Below are 17,013 nucleotides of genomic sequence, written 5' to 3'. Positions count from 1 at the left end.
GTGCATCTAGCCATCCAAGAGAAAGGTGAACCCTCGATCTTGTTGGTGCCTCGCTCGCTTGAGATGGAAGTTGAAGCTGACCTGGGCAGCTCTTCTGTTTTTATGTGTAGCAGGTGGATCTTCGCTCCTCTCTATCTGTCATGCGGGGGTTGTTGTCCTTGTGGCTAATTCATTGCCATCTTGTTGGTTGTTTTCTTGCTGGGTGATGTGGGTGGCGATATGCTGAAGTGTTAACCAACGATGTATCTTTCTTTAATTCACCACCTAACGGAGCCTAATGGGTATCTGGTACCTTTTGTGGTGCCTATTGTTGTTTCTTATTTTTCAATATTACTTCAACCACTTAGTCCCCCTCTGATGTAACATTTTCTGCTTACGCTTCTACATGTTTTTCTGGTACCTAGTTTGATGTTTGTGTGTCGTTTTCGACCATCAATGGCTCATCATCTGATATGTTAGTCCATGGAACATCTTCTGCTTCAACCTCCATGGACTCTACCTATTTATTGATGGAAATATCCTGTAATGTAATTTTCTTATTTTTATACCAGATCTTCAGGAATTTCTCCTACAGATTAATATTGATAGTACCCACGGATTCCATCCAAGGATATCCCAAAACAACATCCATGTTATCCACATCTGAAGTATAAAAATAGCCATGCAACACATACTTATCCATACAAAGCTTCAAATCCTTATAAACTTGAACATCCTCATCATCAACTTATGTGATTTCAATGTGTTTGGCTGGAACTTGCAATTTTTTTGCCAAATTAACATTGATAAAATTATGCTTGCAACTAGGATTTATAGACACAACGATCTTCTCCTTCTAAATCAATCCATGAACCTACAATAAGGAGACATGAGTAGAAAATAACCCCTTACATGTCTCGTTCTCCTTTTACCAGCACAAGACCATTTGTCTAAAATGACTCTTTCCAATTCTGCATCTGAAAGTTTGGTCAACTGCTTGTTGTCAAGTGAGAACCACCATTTGTAAGCCTCATCTTTGAAACCAAGCCACACTGAATTCTTCCAATCTTTTTCCCATACTGACTTTTTTGTTTTATGTATTCTTCAATAGTAGGACCATTATCTTTTTTTGTAAAACATAGAACGACCATGAAGAGGGTTTTGAAAAAATATTCACTTACTTGGCGAAAATTTGAAATGGCCACAATTCCATCAATATTGCTCAGAATCCCTATTATGACCTATTTTCATAAATGGAATGACCATTCTGCATCTTTTGATGTGATGGAAATCCTGATCTAGGCACCGGAATTTCAGATCCACGCTACAACTCTCCCGCCGTCACCAAAAATTCTAAAAAAAGAGTTGATTTTAAATCAACAATATCTTCCTCATCCGGACTCCGATTCAACTGATTTTTTTTTTGAAATTGGGTATTTTCTCACAAAGAATCCAGATAGGCAATTATATTTTGTAGATTTTGTCCCAAAACATACATATATGCGCCGCAAACGCGCTGCCCCGAAAAAATTTCTGCAACACCACTGATTTTTAGATCAACGATATCTCCTTCATCTGGACTCCGATTCGGCCGATTTTTTTTTGAAATCGAGTATTTTTTCACAAAGAATCTAGATATGCAATTAGATTTTGTATATTTTCCCCAAAACATATATATCTGATCTGCAAACTCGCCGCCCCATAAAGTTCTTGCAAAAAAAAAGAATATCTCCACTTTTGCCCAAGAAAGTGCTCTGATACCACTTGTTATAGCTCTAATATCACTTGTTATTGATATGATCTGAAAATATATGAGAACACAAATAAACCCAATAACTACAAGTAATCACCAAAAATAACAAGATCTGAATATAGAAATGCTTCACTTTATTATTGATATCAAACCCTTAAGGTAGGGCAACACCATAAAATCACTCCTTAAGAAAGGAGAACACTCCACAAGCCATATGCTTGTTCATACAATATTCCTCGACATCTCTCAATGTGGAGTCTCTAGCCTCTATATAGGCCTCATACATACAATACCATGGGTCATTACCATGGTTTCCTCAATACCATCTATCTAATACCATGGGCCCATTACATTATTACTAACTACATGTGGTCCCTTACATGATATTGGTTAACCACCTTATTTATTACTATGGCCCATCCCATTATTACATTATTCCCTTGGGTACCTCCCTTTGTACCCCATATTATCCCCCCTAGGTATAATATATCTAACCCCACCATAGTTACCACCTCATCCTACCTTCCTTCCACGTGCTCTCCACCACCTCACCTTCGCGGACTGCACTCCCGTGACTACTCCTAATTGTTAAACTTATCCAGATGACTCACTTCCTCCCAATCTTATGTTTCCATCTGGTGCCCCTCTTGCCATGTCAACAAGTCATTACTATATTAACTCCCTTTGGCTCCCTGTGCAATAAACCCGCTCCCCGTTAATGGTAAATTATTAACGGGTAATTAAGAAATTTATCTCTATAAACACTACGAAACCATCAAACTTCTTTCTTTCACCATGTCATATGATCAACAGCAGGCTACATATTCTTAAGCCACAATAGTGACCGGTTAAATTTCCCAACCATTATTGTTTCAAACTGTCATCATGGACCCAGTTTTTCATTCCTTTGTCATTTTCCTACTTTAGGTAATTCGTGACCTTTTCTCGTTTTAGCAAATTCATAATGTTGCCTAAAATGAAACTCCCCAAAGAAAAGGGAAAGAAACTAGAAGAGAACCCCATGTTGCCCCCACCTATAGAATTAGATCATGTACCCTTATTGGACCTGCATTATAAAATTGCTTAAACCAACTTTGAATTCGAATTATTCGAACTTCATAGTTGGTGAAAACAAAAATTCCATGGCCAAAGCAATGAAATTAATCTATGGGAGTCTACCCTACCTTAGGTCATGTTCCCACGAACTCATTTGTTCCCTAAGTTAGTTTCCTGGTGTCAATTGAGATATGCCCCCTCTCAGAGAGCTATCATAAGTCACAATGGTGAGGTTTTGATAACTATCAAATCTAAAGTCATTACCTAAATGCTCCTGGTAACAATCCTAGTGTCATCTAAGCCACTGTCAGTAGACTCTCTCGCAAATCTCTACAAGAACTTAACTTTTCCCCAGAGAGCCAATATCTTTGAAGTTTTTCTACATGGAGATGCCTAATTACCAAAAACCAACCCTCCATATTCATCTTCCATGTTCCCTAGGGAAACCAAGAAGATTATTTCCATAATTTCTTACATTCTTAGTTATCATTCTCACCAATGTGTTGATGAAACCATTATTAGCTTCCTGTCAATTTTCACCATTGGTGAGCAACTAGTCATTTTTAATTTTATCCAATTTACTGCAGACGATATGCATGATCAATTTATCAAATTTTCTAGAGAGGGAGCTTTCAAATACTCCTATTCTTTAGTTTAGATGTTTATTTATCAACAAGCAGATAGATTCCCATTCACCTTGCAGAAGATAGACGAGCAGGGTAATGCTCAGTCAGTCATACAATGGACACCCTTAGTGAGAAGGAATTCCACCAAATTCTCTTTCATAGACTTTTTGGACCATTTTTTATACAGTGTGGTATGTCTCCTACATAGTGATGTGGAGCCCAGGGTAGGTGAAGGCATTCAGAAGATTCTAAATCTCAGTGATCAAGTAAAGACAGGGGACTGGCATCTTTACCAAACCTACACAGGAATTCAGATATATGGGTGTGAGCTTCCACTCTACAAACTACCCAAATTTGTGCTTATGAGACTTTTATAATTACATTACATTCGGAAGATTATTCACATGGATGACCATTTCGTGGTAGCCAAGAAGAAGGCCTAGCTCAAGATTAAAGCTAGAGTAGGACCTTTTGTCTACAATACCAGATCAACTGGTAAGGAAGTTGATTTGTTGTTGAAAAAAATGAACCTTAAATTGAGTTTCACCTGGTCTTATGAATCTTTTGGCTTGATCTCAAAGCTAAGGGTGTAGCAAAAGACCACACCTTATTTGCATACTCCTCAACCGGAAATCGCATAGTACATGATCTAGAATCAATGGGTGTAAAACATACTGCAGGAGGCAAAGGAGCAGGTTCTTTCTACTATAACCACTCAAACACCCATACCTAGAGAGAAACAGGAGAAGGGAGGAAGAGATGAAGAATCTTCCATGGTGATAGAAATAGGAGCAAAGATTTCCTACTTTATACAATGTTATCAGGAAATCTAGTGTCTATTCAGAGCTACTAGTCCCACTAAGACGAGTAGCTATCTTAGAAACAAATAGATTAAAGTCACTTGTTTTTCCTTTATGAGAGAGAGATGAGAAAGAAGAAGAGAGTACCAACCTCAGTCTTCCGCTTGGCACCTTACTGGTTTCCTTTCCCCTTTGACAGAATCTCGCCACTGCTTCCTTACTTGTCCTGCTTCAAAGAGCACCTATAGATTCACAGCAACATAATACCATCAAAGCATAGATATCTTTCACTGTAAACAATATAGGATCAGATATATATTGACCATACAAATGCATATATCAACACAATATTCACAAATACACAAGACTATGGAGGAAAACTCAAATAGCTTTATTAGTAAAGCAGTAGAAGAGAGGATTACAACCACTTAGTCTGACCCAGTGCCATCCTCCTAGCTTGAAAGCCCTCTTCACCTCATACAAAGCAAAATCACCAAACAATGTCTTCAAAGAGAAACCAACAACACCTCTTTGCAAATTACCAAATTCCAACCTCTGGATCTTTCGGACGAGGGATCCATTTATAGATATTTGTAGGGGGGTGAGTTAGCTTCTAGGATTTTGATTAGTGTCATCTCTCTGATAGTTCTTGGTTCCATTTGGAGATTTCATGATCTCTTACTCATCCTTGGGTGAATTCAGGGAGGCAAGTGTCAAATGAGCAACTTCTAGAAGATTCTCAGGGTCTCCACCTAGCAAAATGATTGTGCCATTTGTTTGCTCTCTCTCATCGCACCATACAGAAGGGCTTTCCAGTATTCATCGCACTTTTTGCATGTGGCAGGTGAGATGCATCGCACCTTTTGCACTGGGCAGTCTGTATGGTCCTGCTTTGACCAGTTCTGAGTGGTTTTTCATGGAAAACTTCTGGGAGATGATGTAATTAGTTGACCTTGCTCCTTTAGGGTATGAAACAACACTTTTAGGGGCTTAGAAGCCCTTGGTTTATGGACATATGTGATTGGGGTTGCAGTGCCCAAATATGTCTATAACAGTTGCCCCCTAAAGCATGAGATCGTAAATCTTTTGATGTCGGGTGAAATGCTTTATAATGAGGATCTGAGGTTTTTTGCATTAGAAGGTGACCTGTAATAAGATACAATACAATACATTATCTTCATAATATTTTCATGATCTAGCTAAGGCAGGCATTCCCATGCTCAGCTTGATAAATTCATTTTCATGTACGTAGGACAGACAACTGTCTGTGTGCAGACTGATGATTCTGGTAGAGCCATCATCCCTTAGTTTGGATGATTATATGTGCAGCAATGATGTACATTTGATGTCTTTATTTTCATGATTATATTGCAACCTGGATGGACGAAACTAGATCCAGAGTCTTCAAAACTCGTTCAATCTTCGCCCGAAAGTACAAATTGATGCATGTGAAAATATGTTCTGATGTCGAACATGGAAGGACATCGCTTGATTACCAGCCAATGATGTAAGCTATTAACAGACGTGACAGGAATCACCGATAATGATGATGATCCTCAATGTACTGCAGTACAATTCACATGGTGCAAATACATGAGTCGATGTCGAACACCACGCAAAATCTTTCGGTCGAAGGCCATTAGTGTAAACTTGTCTCCGAAAGTGAGAAACTTGCCATTGAGGCATGCAAGCTCCAAAGTACTGGAAGGGTTGTCCCTAGGTCGGCTTCTTGGATAATGAGCTGATGTCGACAAGAAGTGACCCGTTGTAGGAGGGCATTAATGGATCCCACATCTATGACACAGAATGGAGCAAATGATTTTGTAGAGGTGAAAATGATCTGATGATACAAGGTTAAGGGTGGTGGTCATCAAAGAATGAAGCGTGAAGGTATTGTAGCGGATGAGACACAAGCTGGGTAGGTGAATTCTCTAAGTGACTTCTCTTGAACATATCGGTGACACTAAAATGGATTGGTAGCATTAACCCCAAAAGTGGATGGTACGGTGGACCAATGGTGATATGACCAGTGAACGGAATAACCCAACCTGACTCAATCATGGTGATGGAGTGAAAGTGTCATGCTCAAGAGCGACCTGCTACTAATAAAGTTTCTTCAAGTTTTATTCCCAATTTTTCCCAATCATTTCTAACCAGTACCTCTTTATTTTGTCAAGCTTGAGGAGGATAACATATGCTTGTTCTATAATTTTCCCTTCGGGCAAACCTGTCGCTCTGTTTTAACGAGCCTAGCAACAATGAAACTCACTCTTGTCTGAATGGACAAGTTTGTCGCTATTGTTTTAACGAGTTTAATGACAAGGATAACTTGGTCCTTTTCAATTTTAGAGAGTCTGAAAAGAGACAGAAAGAAAACTCCAATATTCCTTTTTCATAATATAATCCCTTAAGTCTGAAAAAGTATAAAACAATGCTTAAGGGATGACTTTTCGATAGTTTTAAGGAGCCGAACAAGACAAATGCTCGATCTTTTTGTGTAATAATCCCTCAGGTCCAAAAAGATTAAAATATAGAGGAGGGATAGCCCTTCCAATCACTTTAACGAGTCGGAGAGGCAAATTTCTCGGAAATCTTTTCATATTTTACGAGTCAGATGAAAAGAGCTTAAAGGAGACTTGTTTTTTGAGGAACGAGTGATGTTTTCAGATAGCAGCTAATTCCAGGTAAGGTTTGGAACGTTCTAACCATGGCAGTGTAAAGAAGGTGGCTAATAGGACCACTCATCACAGCTGTTTCTCAAAAGGGGTAAACAATCAAATGGAGGTGAATGATCGGCTATAATAGAGTGATGGTGATAGTAAGAACACGACCAAGGCACAAAAGCTGATGATAATCATTCATAATGGTTATTTACCAGAGGTGGGTTCATTTTTTAATGAGTTGAACTTTGGTGGAACATATGCTAATTTCTAGGTTTAATTTTTAACGAGCTTGAACTTCGGGTAAAACTGCTCGTGCCAGTCGTATAATAAGAATGTCTCATCGATAGGTTCATTTTTTAGGGAGCTTGCACCATTCGAAATTATGCTCTGACTCCTTTTATTATGTAAGCTAGAAACAACCAATCCTATGAGTTTAAAGGGCTAAGAACCTACAAACTAAGAAAATAAATGGTCATTTTTCACTTTCACGCAAAAAGGTTTGCATGCCCCCAGGTATAGCGAAGTAGAGTTTCCCAAGTTACCCCTCAATTTGCAGACAAAACATTTGTTCTATTAGGAAAGGCCTACCTTTTCCAAGTTACCCTTCAATTTGCAGACAAAACATTTGTTCTATCAGGAAAGGCCTACCTTTTCCAGGTTACCCTTCAATTTGCAGACAAAAAATTTGTTCTATCGGGAAAGGCCTACCTTTTCCAAGTTACCCTTCAATTTGCAGACAAAACATTTGTTCTATCGGGAAAGGTCTACCTTCTAACAGAGGTATCTTATTCCAGTCTAATCCCATTTTCCTAAACAGACGGGTGTGTCAGACCAGTCATATATCCTCTACAGAAACCTACCCTATACCTGAAGTTTTCCTGCCGAAGCAGACCAGGGTGCATGCCTGTTGTGTTTCAGTCATGACAACTGAATTACTCGCGCTCATCAGGTGGACAGACTGGAGATTTATGAGACATTCCTTGTGCAAAAAGACCTGTTAGGGATGGCATTTGACTATTAGCTATGTGTGAACCGGGGAATGAAAGCTGGTCTACGAGCTGGACCACTCTGCCTTCATGCGGAAAACACATTACTCGAAAGAGTGAGGAGACAATGGCTACCATGCTATAAATGTAGTCACGTCCAAGGAGAAAATTGTAATCTAAAGGTCCTTGGACTACCATTATGTTCAGATAAATGGTTTTCCTTTTCAAAGTTATAGGAAAACTTGGAAGGATCCCTAACGGTCGACTGGTTCCTTTATCGAAGCCTGTCAGATTTCACATCTCAGGCAAATGCGATGGTGAACCAAGCACTTTCCAAGCAATTAAGGAAATGATACTCACAGAAGCCCCTTCATCTATGATGGTACCAACCATGATCATTTTGTAAGTTTGCACTATGATTCGAAATGGTACATTAGATGGTAAACGGGGTCTTCCTAGTAGATTCCAATCGAAGGAAACGACTAGGTTGCTTGGAGGTGGGAACGAATAAATGGCTAGATACACCTTTGATGAATTTCCTTCCTGCAGTAAAGGAATGGGTAGATTGCTCCCATGTTCATCAGAGTCTGTGTTTACGAAAATAATTTGAACGGTGTCATTCTCATTCTCTTTGGTGACTGTATCATCTGAAGGTAAATCTTCTAAAGCCAAGATGGGGTCGACTGCCGTCTCAACCTGTTGACTTTGGTCCGATGTGGACTTAGAGGGTTTATCTTCAACGATAGGTGCTTCGACTAACACCAAAGGTGGGTCAGTCGGATTTCCAACTAGCAATGGATTCGGCAAGAGTTTCTTGTATCCAAGAGGGAGTCACTATGGTGATGTAGGACGATTATCCCAGACTCTTTTAGCTTCATCCAGGAAGGGACAACGGTGGAGGGCATGATCGCCTTCACACAGTTTGCAAGGAAATTTATATTTTTCTTTCTGTACGTTGACTTCGTTTTCACTAGTTAACGGTGTACTTTCAACATGATCATTAGAGGTTGATGACACCAGATTGTGCAAGTGGGGAGACGATTCCCTTAGGATCCATGGGATGCAAGGAAAATATCGGTGATAGTGGTCTCCTTTGCAGATGACACATGGAGATTTAGTTTTGGACGGTGCAGTGTGTGGATTTCACTAGACGATGCACGGTTGCCCCTTTTTGCCGTTGGCTCCTTCTTCTTCTTCTTCTCCTTCCCCTTCTTCTTCTTCTCAGTTACTTGGTTTTTAGTTTTACTATCTTCACCAAGCAAAGAGGAAGAAGGAGAGGGAGAGACAAACGAAGTAGAATTTTGGGGGGGAACTCTGGTGTCATCTTGTTGCCGATTCAATTGTTCAGGAATCACGGTTCTTTGAACAACAAAGGTCAAGAAAAGCCATACCTGCAGGCAAATTGTCAATCTTGGAAGGGACAATGTGGCCATATGAGGTGCACCAATATCCCCCCAAGAGGAGAAAGGACTAGGATTTCCCCCAAGGGGAAATCCTTGGTTGGTGGACTCCATTTTCTCAACCTAACACCAATGAGGGAACAATGACATTATTCTGATTAAAATAAATTTTAGACGCTTTGACACAACTTGCTTTTTCAATTTTTAAGAGTCGGGAAAAAGCTAAAGATGACTCTAGTCGCCTTCAATTTTTGATGAGCCTGAAGTGACAAGTGCTCAGATGGACCTTTTACTTTAAGGAGTCTGAAAAGGCATGAAAGAGACTACTTTGGAAATCTAGACAGAGGGATTACCAAACCAATCCTAAAACTGCAAAATAATTTTTATGGTACGGTAGCCAATCTTCCAGAATGTTATGTTCAGTGCATTGCGATCGATAAGGCGGCGGACACAGATTCCTAAGGATAAAGGATATAGCCTATTGTGGTCTCCCAATATATACTTGACGGTACGTGGGAGCACAAGTCCGTACAGGCACTTGTTTTCTCAAAGAGGAGGAATCACCCAACCTACGATGAAAGCGACAGTTACCAAGCTTTACGACGCCGGAATACGTCTCTAGCCTAGACTTCTAGATGTTGTGCGTTAGGTTCCAAAGTGTTTTTTTGTTCATTGATTTTATTTTACAGTTGATCTTTCTTAAGAAATTTGCCTTTCAGGTTCACCGCGTGATGTAGTATACAATTCCTAAAATGCAATCTAAGATGATAAACAGTCGTTCAATTTTCTTTTTGCAATGAAAATCCTAGCTACTAAGGAAAGAGAAATGAAATTATTTCAACATAGAGTAGAGAGCACACACTAGATGCACTGTCCTAAATCATAATCAACATGTAGTCTAAATGCAAATGCACATGCATGTATTTTTTTCTGCTTTCTTAATGTGTGAATGACAAAAAGAATGCTAAGTACAAATCTGAATTATTCCTTCTTTCAAAGCGACAATACTAATGATTTTCTTTTCAAAAAACGAAAAGGAGACAAGACGACAATTTACACTTTGAATTGAAAACTGCTTTCAACACTTGAAATACTACTAATTCAGATCAAATACAAGAATAACAGTGTAATCAACTATCAAAAAGAGAAGGATTCTTTTCCTTGACTGAAAATGACACTTGCGACACTTTCAAATCCAAAGACGATAGTTCGATTAAGCTACCATTTTGTAAATGAGAACTGTGAATGGCGAAAAATACATAAAAACATTCACAAAAATTTGCACAATGGAGATTGGATGGTGCAAAGAAGGGGGTTTCAACAATGGTCTACTGATCACAGACAGCAAAACTCCTGAATAAAGCTGACGAGAGTGAAGAAAAAACCAAAATTTGGAGGCAGATCTAGTCTTGTCTGATCATCGCACCTGTAACACAGGGAAACAGGGATGCATCCCACCTACTGCACACGGGAGGTGCGATGCATCCATATTTCCCAGAAGAGAAAGTGCGATGGTCCAGGGACGAGACTTTAACTTAGTTTTTGGTCACAGTTTGCAGCTTAGTTCAAGGATTTAGGCCGAGAAAATGATAGTCAGTAACTACAAAGTACAGGGGCTGATCTAATGAGGTTACTCAAGCTACCTCTAGGGAACCTAGGATTTTTGCAAGTCAATTGTTCAGTTCATAAAGAAACCCAGAGATTGACTGAAGCAACATTGATTACTTTGCACTTGCATAGAAAATTGAGTTTGAAGGCTAGATGGCTTAACTTTAGGCTCCGTCTCTGGTTTATGAATCAAACAAATAGAGACAAGTAATCAAACTAATCGCTCCCCAGTGGAGTTGCCATTTTGTTATCGGTAAATCTAGTGTCTATTCAGAGCTGCTAGTCCCACTAAGACGGATAGCTATCTTAGAAACAAACAGATTAAAGTCACTTGTTTTTCCTTTACGAGAGAGAGATGAGAAAGAAGAAGAGAGTACCAACCTCAGTCTTCCGCTTGGCTCCTTGCTTGTTTCCTTTCCCTTTGACAGAATCTCACCACCGCTTCCTTACTTGTCCCGCTTCAAAGAGCACCTATAGATTCACAACAACATAATACCATCAAAGCATAGAGATCCTTCACTGTAAACAATATAGGATCAGATATATATTGACCATACAAATGCATATATCAACACAATATTCACAGATACACAAGAATATGGAGGAAAACTCAAATAGCTTTATTAGTAAAAGTAGTAGAAGAGAGGATTACAACCACTTGGTCTGACCCAGTGCCATCCTCCCAGCTTGAAAGCCCTCTTCACCTCATACAAAGCAAAATCACCAAACAATGACTTCAGAGAGAAACCAACAACACCTCTTTGCAAATAACCAAATTCCAACCTCTGGATCTCTGGGATGAGGGATCCATTTATAGATATTTGTAGGGGGGTGAGTCAGCTTCTGGGATTTTGATTAGTGTCATCTCTCTGATAGTTCTTGGTTCCATTTGGAGATTTCATGATCTCTTACTCATCCTTGGGCGAACTCAGGGAGGCAAGTGTCAAATGAGCAGCTTCTAGAAGATTCTCAAGGTCTCCACCTAGCGACCGCTTGTGCCATTTATCTGCTCTCTCTCATCGCACCCTACAAAAGGGATTTCCAGTATGCATCACGCTTTTTGCATGTGGAAGGTGAGATGCATCACACCTTTTTCACTAGGCAGTCTGTATGGTCCTGCTTTGACCAGTTTTGAGTGGTTTTTCATGGAAAGCTTCTGGGAGATGATGTAATCAGTTGACCTTGCTCCTTTAGGGTATGAAACAACACTTTTGGGGACTTATAAGCCCTTGGTTTATGGACATATGTGATTGGGGTTGCAATGCCCAAATATGTCTATAACATACAAAGAAACAAAAAAACCAAGTCTGCAACTATTTTTCAGCAAGACACAGAAGAACAACAAACTATTGTAAAGATAAGTCCTCATGTGTCTAGAAGAGAGGAGGATAAACTCATAGGATCACCATCTTCATCTACTTCCAGAGATCCTCCAGAGACACCAAAGACAGTCAATTTGGCTCATACTGAGCCCAATATTTTTTCCAAATACAAGGCAATTAAGAAAAGGAATGAAATTCTAAAAACCTCCACTTATATGCAGTTCTAGAAACAAACAACAGGATCTCAGGAGAAGGGAAAAATTCAAATAGCATTTCTTCACACCAAATTACTAGCTCACAGTTCACCTGGAGATTACAAGGAGTCTGTGTTCACTTTTGATGCACAAAATATTCATCCCATATACCAGATGGACGTGCATAAACAAACAAGTGAGCTGATGTATTCCACACTCACTAACACTACCATGTATGAGCTCAAGTTAGAGATGATTTCATCCTTAGCCAAGGATACTAGAATCAAGTAACTAGAGGACTTGGTAATCAAGTTGGGATATAATCCCAAAGATATCAAGGCAAATGAAGATCTTCTGAAGAAAAATGATACTAACATAACATCCTTGAGAAAACAATTAAAGTTTCCTACCATAGAGGATCCAGAGGCCAAGGAGCTAAGAGAGATGGAGAAACAGAAAGAGGATATGTTCAGGATAGTCATCAAGCTAAACTGCCAAATTAGGGACATGGAAGTAGAACAGGGGAAACTGCTCAAAGAGAATGAGTAGGAAACATAGTTGGTGATAGTTCCACTTACAAAAGTCCCAATCTCAGTGACCACAACCCTATGAGAATTTGCATCTACATCAGCAACAACAATAGATTCAGCAAGTGAATTGGTCAGAGCCATGGATAGTCTAACTATCTAGGAGCAAGAAATTGCTAAGCTAAAAGCTCAACTTAAGACACTGTCAGAAAAAAAAGTTAAAAATTGATCAATTTTATGTGGTAGAGTTGCAGAAAACCCATTACTTAAATCTAAAAATCGAATAGTTGCATAGCCAATCAGTTATGGTTCAAAATCTGTCCTAAGCTAGAGAAAATATATGGATAGAAATCTGTGAAGCCATCACAGAAATATGGCCTTCTATACAGATCATTTTTGAATAGTAGGAGTTAGTGTAGAAATCCCAAGAAGTGATTAGGTGGATTAAAATAGACTTGGGGCAGAAACCTACGGAAGCCACAACCATCATCAAATTTATGAATTCCAAGAATAGACAAGAAATACATGAGCTGGGAATTTAGGACAAAATAAAGACCATCCTGGAGGTGAAAAGGATGCAGACCAAAAGGACTCTTATGAATGAGCCGGATAAAAAATGCCAGAACTTAGAAACCAGCATAGACAAATTCCACAAGAAGTTGCTGGTGCTAAATAGGAAAGGTCTACCAAATTTGATTAATATGGAGAATGAGTTCATGAGCCTAATAGAGTACCAGGAAAGATTAAGCAGGATTTCCCAATACAAATCAAATTTTGTAGGGATCAAAGGGCGTATCATAGGGAAGGCATTTAGCGAGGCCTTAGATTTTGATTTATTTATCAATCATGAGGTCAGGCACCTATTTGGCAGCAAGCCAGGCTTTCAAAAATACACAGATGTGGATGAAAGCTATAGAAAATTGATTAATTTTTCAATCCCAAGTGAATATAGGTTGGAGAAATTGTGCAAATTACTGGAGTAATTCGTAATTAGACAACAAGGAAAAGCAATGCAATAGATTTTGAGGCCTAGTCACCAACAATCTTCCTCAAAAACAATGCCAGCATTTAGTAGTTTGAAGATTCCTATTATTTCGTTCTAATTTTGTAATAAATTTAGAGATTAATGAGATTCCATATTGATCTTTTGAATCAAGATATTTTGTAATTATTTTTGTATAAATACTTCAAAAATTGAAGTATTAGTGTTGGAATTAGTTTTTAAGAAATGACTTATGTTGTAAAGCAGCTCACAAAGCTATCATTGATCATATTCCAGTAATACAATGGAAGCATTAAAGGATTCTTGTGCCAATTTCATTGGTTAAGTGCATCTTTCTCTCTTAAATGTTTTCATTTTTTTCATATATGTTTATGAAATATAAATTATTCTAAGAAGAGTATGAACAAAATTTCTTTAAAAGTACATTATGTATCTAAATTACAAATAATTTCTATGTTTTCCACTAAAAACTAAAAACATAATTCTTAATTGCACTACTTTTAATTGGATTGTTGAATCTCCTCCATACCTTAGATCTTAAAGGATCCGATGAACTTGCCTACCCTGTCATGTAAGTTTAGCCTATAAACTTTTCATTTGATCAATCTAAGCATGTGACTCTATTTTCCTAATGGCCTTTCTTCCCAGTTTCAACACAACAACACAAAAAATCCAAACCTAAACATGATAACTAGCCTAATATCATCAGTAAAACAAAGCTAAATCTTAAAGAGAGATCCCTCTCTCAAACTGGAAGGGTTGGATTCCCAATTTCCAAAGTGGTTCTAAGGTTACCTCTATAATTTACTCAGCAACCTCAAAAATTATGGAGTGATAACACTCATCATAATAGCGAGATCTCTATATTGAAATATGTATATATAGGCATGAGAGATGCACCGAGGTCTTCATCAAGATCATGACCTTGTAACTACATCTTCATCAAGATCATGACCGAGACCGTGTTTACAACTATGTCAAGATCATGACTGCATCTAGAATGTATGTTGAGACAGAGTGTGCCATTGTGGGATCACCGAGATTCTTCTCATCGCAACCATGTCGAGACTGTGATTATGTCTAGAGTGTATGCGGAGAGTGTCACTATGATATCACTTAGGTCCACCTCATAAAAAATGTGTCGATACGATGACTGCATCTAGTATGCAGAGATAGTGATCACCAAGACTGTGAAGAGGCCGAGACTTCATCACTGTGGTACCCATCCGAAAACCGCATAGATATCTGCACACTACACCATGGACAGACTTCCAAAATTTCCTCACTATGGCATCGAAACTCTTTTTCTATGACAACCATCCAAATATTCAGAAGTATCTAAGTTCTCCATTGCACTTTTGCAAAGACCCTTGTTGGGTATTAATAATAGTTCGACCCACATATTAATGCATCATGACAATGTCAAGATATGTTTGTATTGCTGCAAGACAACACGATCTTCTTTTAATTCAATTTGCAGGTCGACTTCTTCAAGAGGGATTGTTGTTATGAGGGCTTCTAGACATTTCTATAGACCTGTATACATTAAACATAGACTCAAGAAGAGCTCTTCTTACATGACATTAATTCTAGACTCTAAATGAAAAATTCTATTATTCTAAAATCACTTGCTCATGAAACCCATGAAGCAATTTTACAATAATAATTGTGTTCTCTTTATTAAGTCATTTACATTAGTCATAATTACCTGGAATTATGAAGACCTCACCTAGTTACATTCCTTCAACATGACCAAAGTTATTTCATCTGAAACATTCAATCTCATTCATTAGTGGAGCAAAAGAATTATTTCCATTAGAATGAAAAATATTTGGCCCTTGAGAAATTCTTGATCTATCAACATTTCTTATCGGAATCATATTCAACCTACAATTTATGGCTTTGTGTCCAAAATTATTACATGCAAAATAATAACCATAAAATATTATAGGATACCTGACTTCTTGTTTCCATGATGGAGGAGTAAATTTGAGGACCGTGTTTGCTTCACTTGTTGATTTTATGTTGATTTGATTTTAGCTTCATTATTTTTCACATTCTTGCTAGCTGCAACAAAATTTGATTGATTTTATTTTCCTTTCAAATCATCTGCATAATTTGTACTTGGTTGACCTTTGACATTTTGTAGAGGAGGCTTGAATCCAGACTAGTTTTTTCCTCCGATTACCTTTGCATGTTGAGAATATTTTGGAAGGTTCCATATCCTTTGACAGATTTATGATTTACACATGCTTTAGATTCTTCTTTTTATAGATCATCCTTTAATGCAACAATTTCTTCGTCAAGTTTGTGACAATTTTCTTTCCATTCTTCTAGTTGACTGGTGAGCACATTTTCTCTCATTTTTGCTGCTTCTAGTTCTCTCTTTAAGTAGATTATTTTTTCTTCATGAGTGCATACAATAGGAGCTCCTCCAATATTATACTTCAATGATTCATTTTCTTTCTCCAACTCAGCTAGATTATTTTGTTAAATCACAATTTGTTGCAGCAAATTTTCCTTGATTTTCTCAAGCTCATCCAACTTGGACTTCAAAGATTTATCAACCAAAGAAGATTTATTATCCTTTAGTTTGTGTATTTCATCTTTCAGCAGCTTATTTTTGTTTCTAGCTTTACTTATCTCATCAAGTGCAATAATGAGCTCACCTTCATAATCAACTTCTCCATGTTCAGGATCTAATTCATCTTTAGACTCAAAATCCATAAGAACACATTCATTGTGTTCTTCTTCTTTTCATGAAGATTTCTCACTTCTTTCAGCTGAAATATCACTTTCTTCTTTAGAGTAGTACCTCCTTCTCTTTTGGGCTTTATATTTTCAAAATTTATGAATTTAATCCTTGCCCTTCATATCCTTGTTCTTTTCTTCATTTTCATTTCCTTTTTGTGGACATTTTTTCAGAAAAATGTCCAACTTCTCCACATTCAGAACACTTCAAAGCAATCTTTCCTTTATACTTTACAGAACCTCTCTTTACTCTATTGGCAAACTAAGAAAATTCTTCATCATATTCACTACTATAGTACTCTTACTCTTCCTTGATTTTCTTTGGAAGATTATTGAGGTTTTTGG

This window comes from Pinus tabuliformis, chromosome 1_2 (assembly GCF_031772625.1).
Source record: "Pinus tabuliformis cultivar Carrire ecotype Pingquan chromosome 1_2, CPIR1, whole genome shotgun sequence".
Taxonomy (NCBI): Eukaryota; Viridiplantae; Streptophyta; class Pinopsida; order Pinales; family Pinaceae; genus Pinus; species Pinus tabuliformis.
This window is presented reverse-complemented; position numbering follows the sequence as displayed.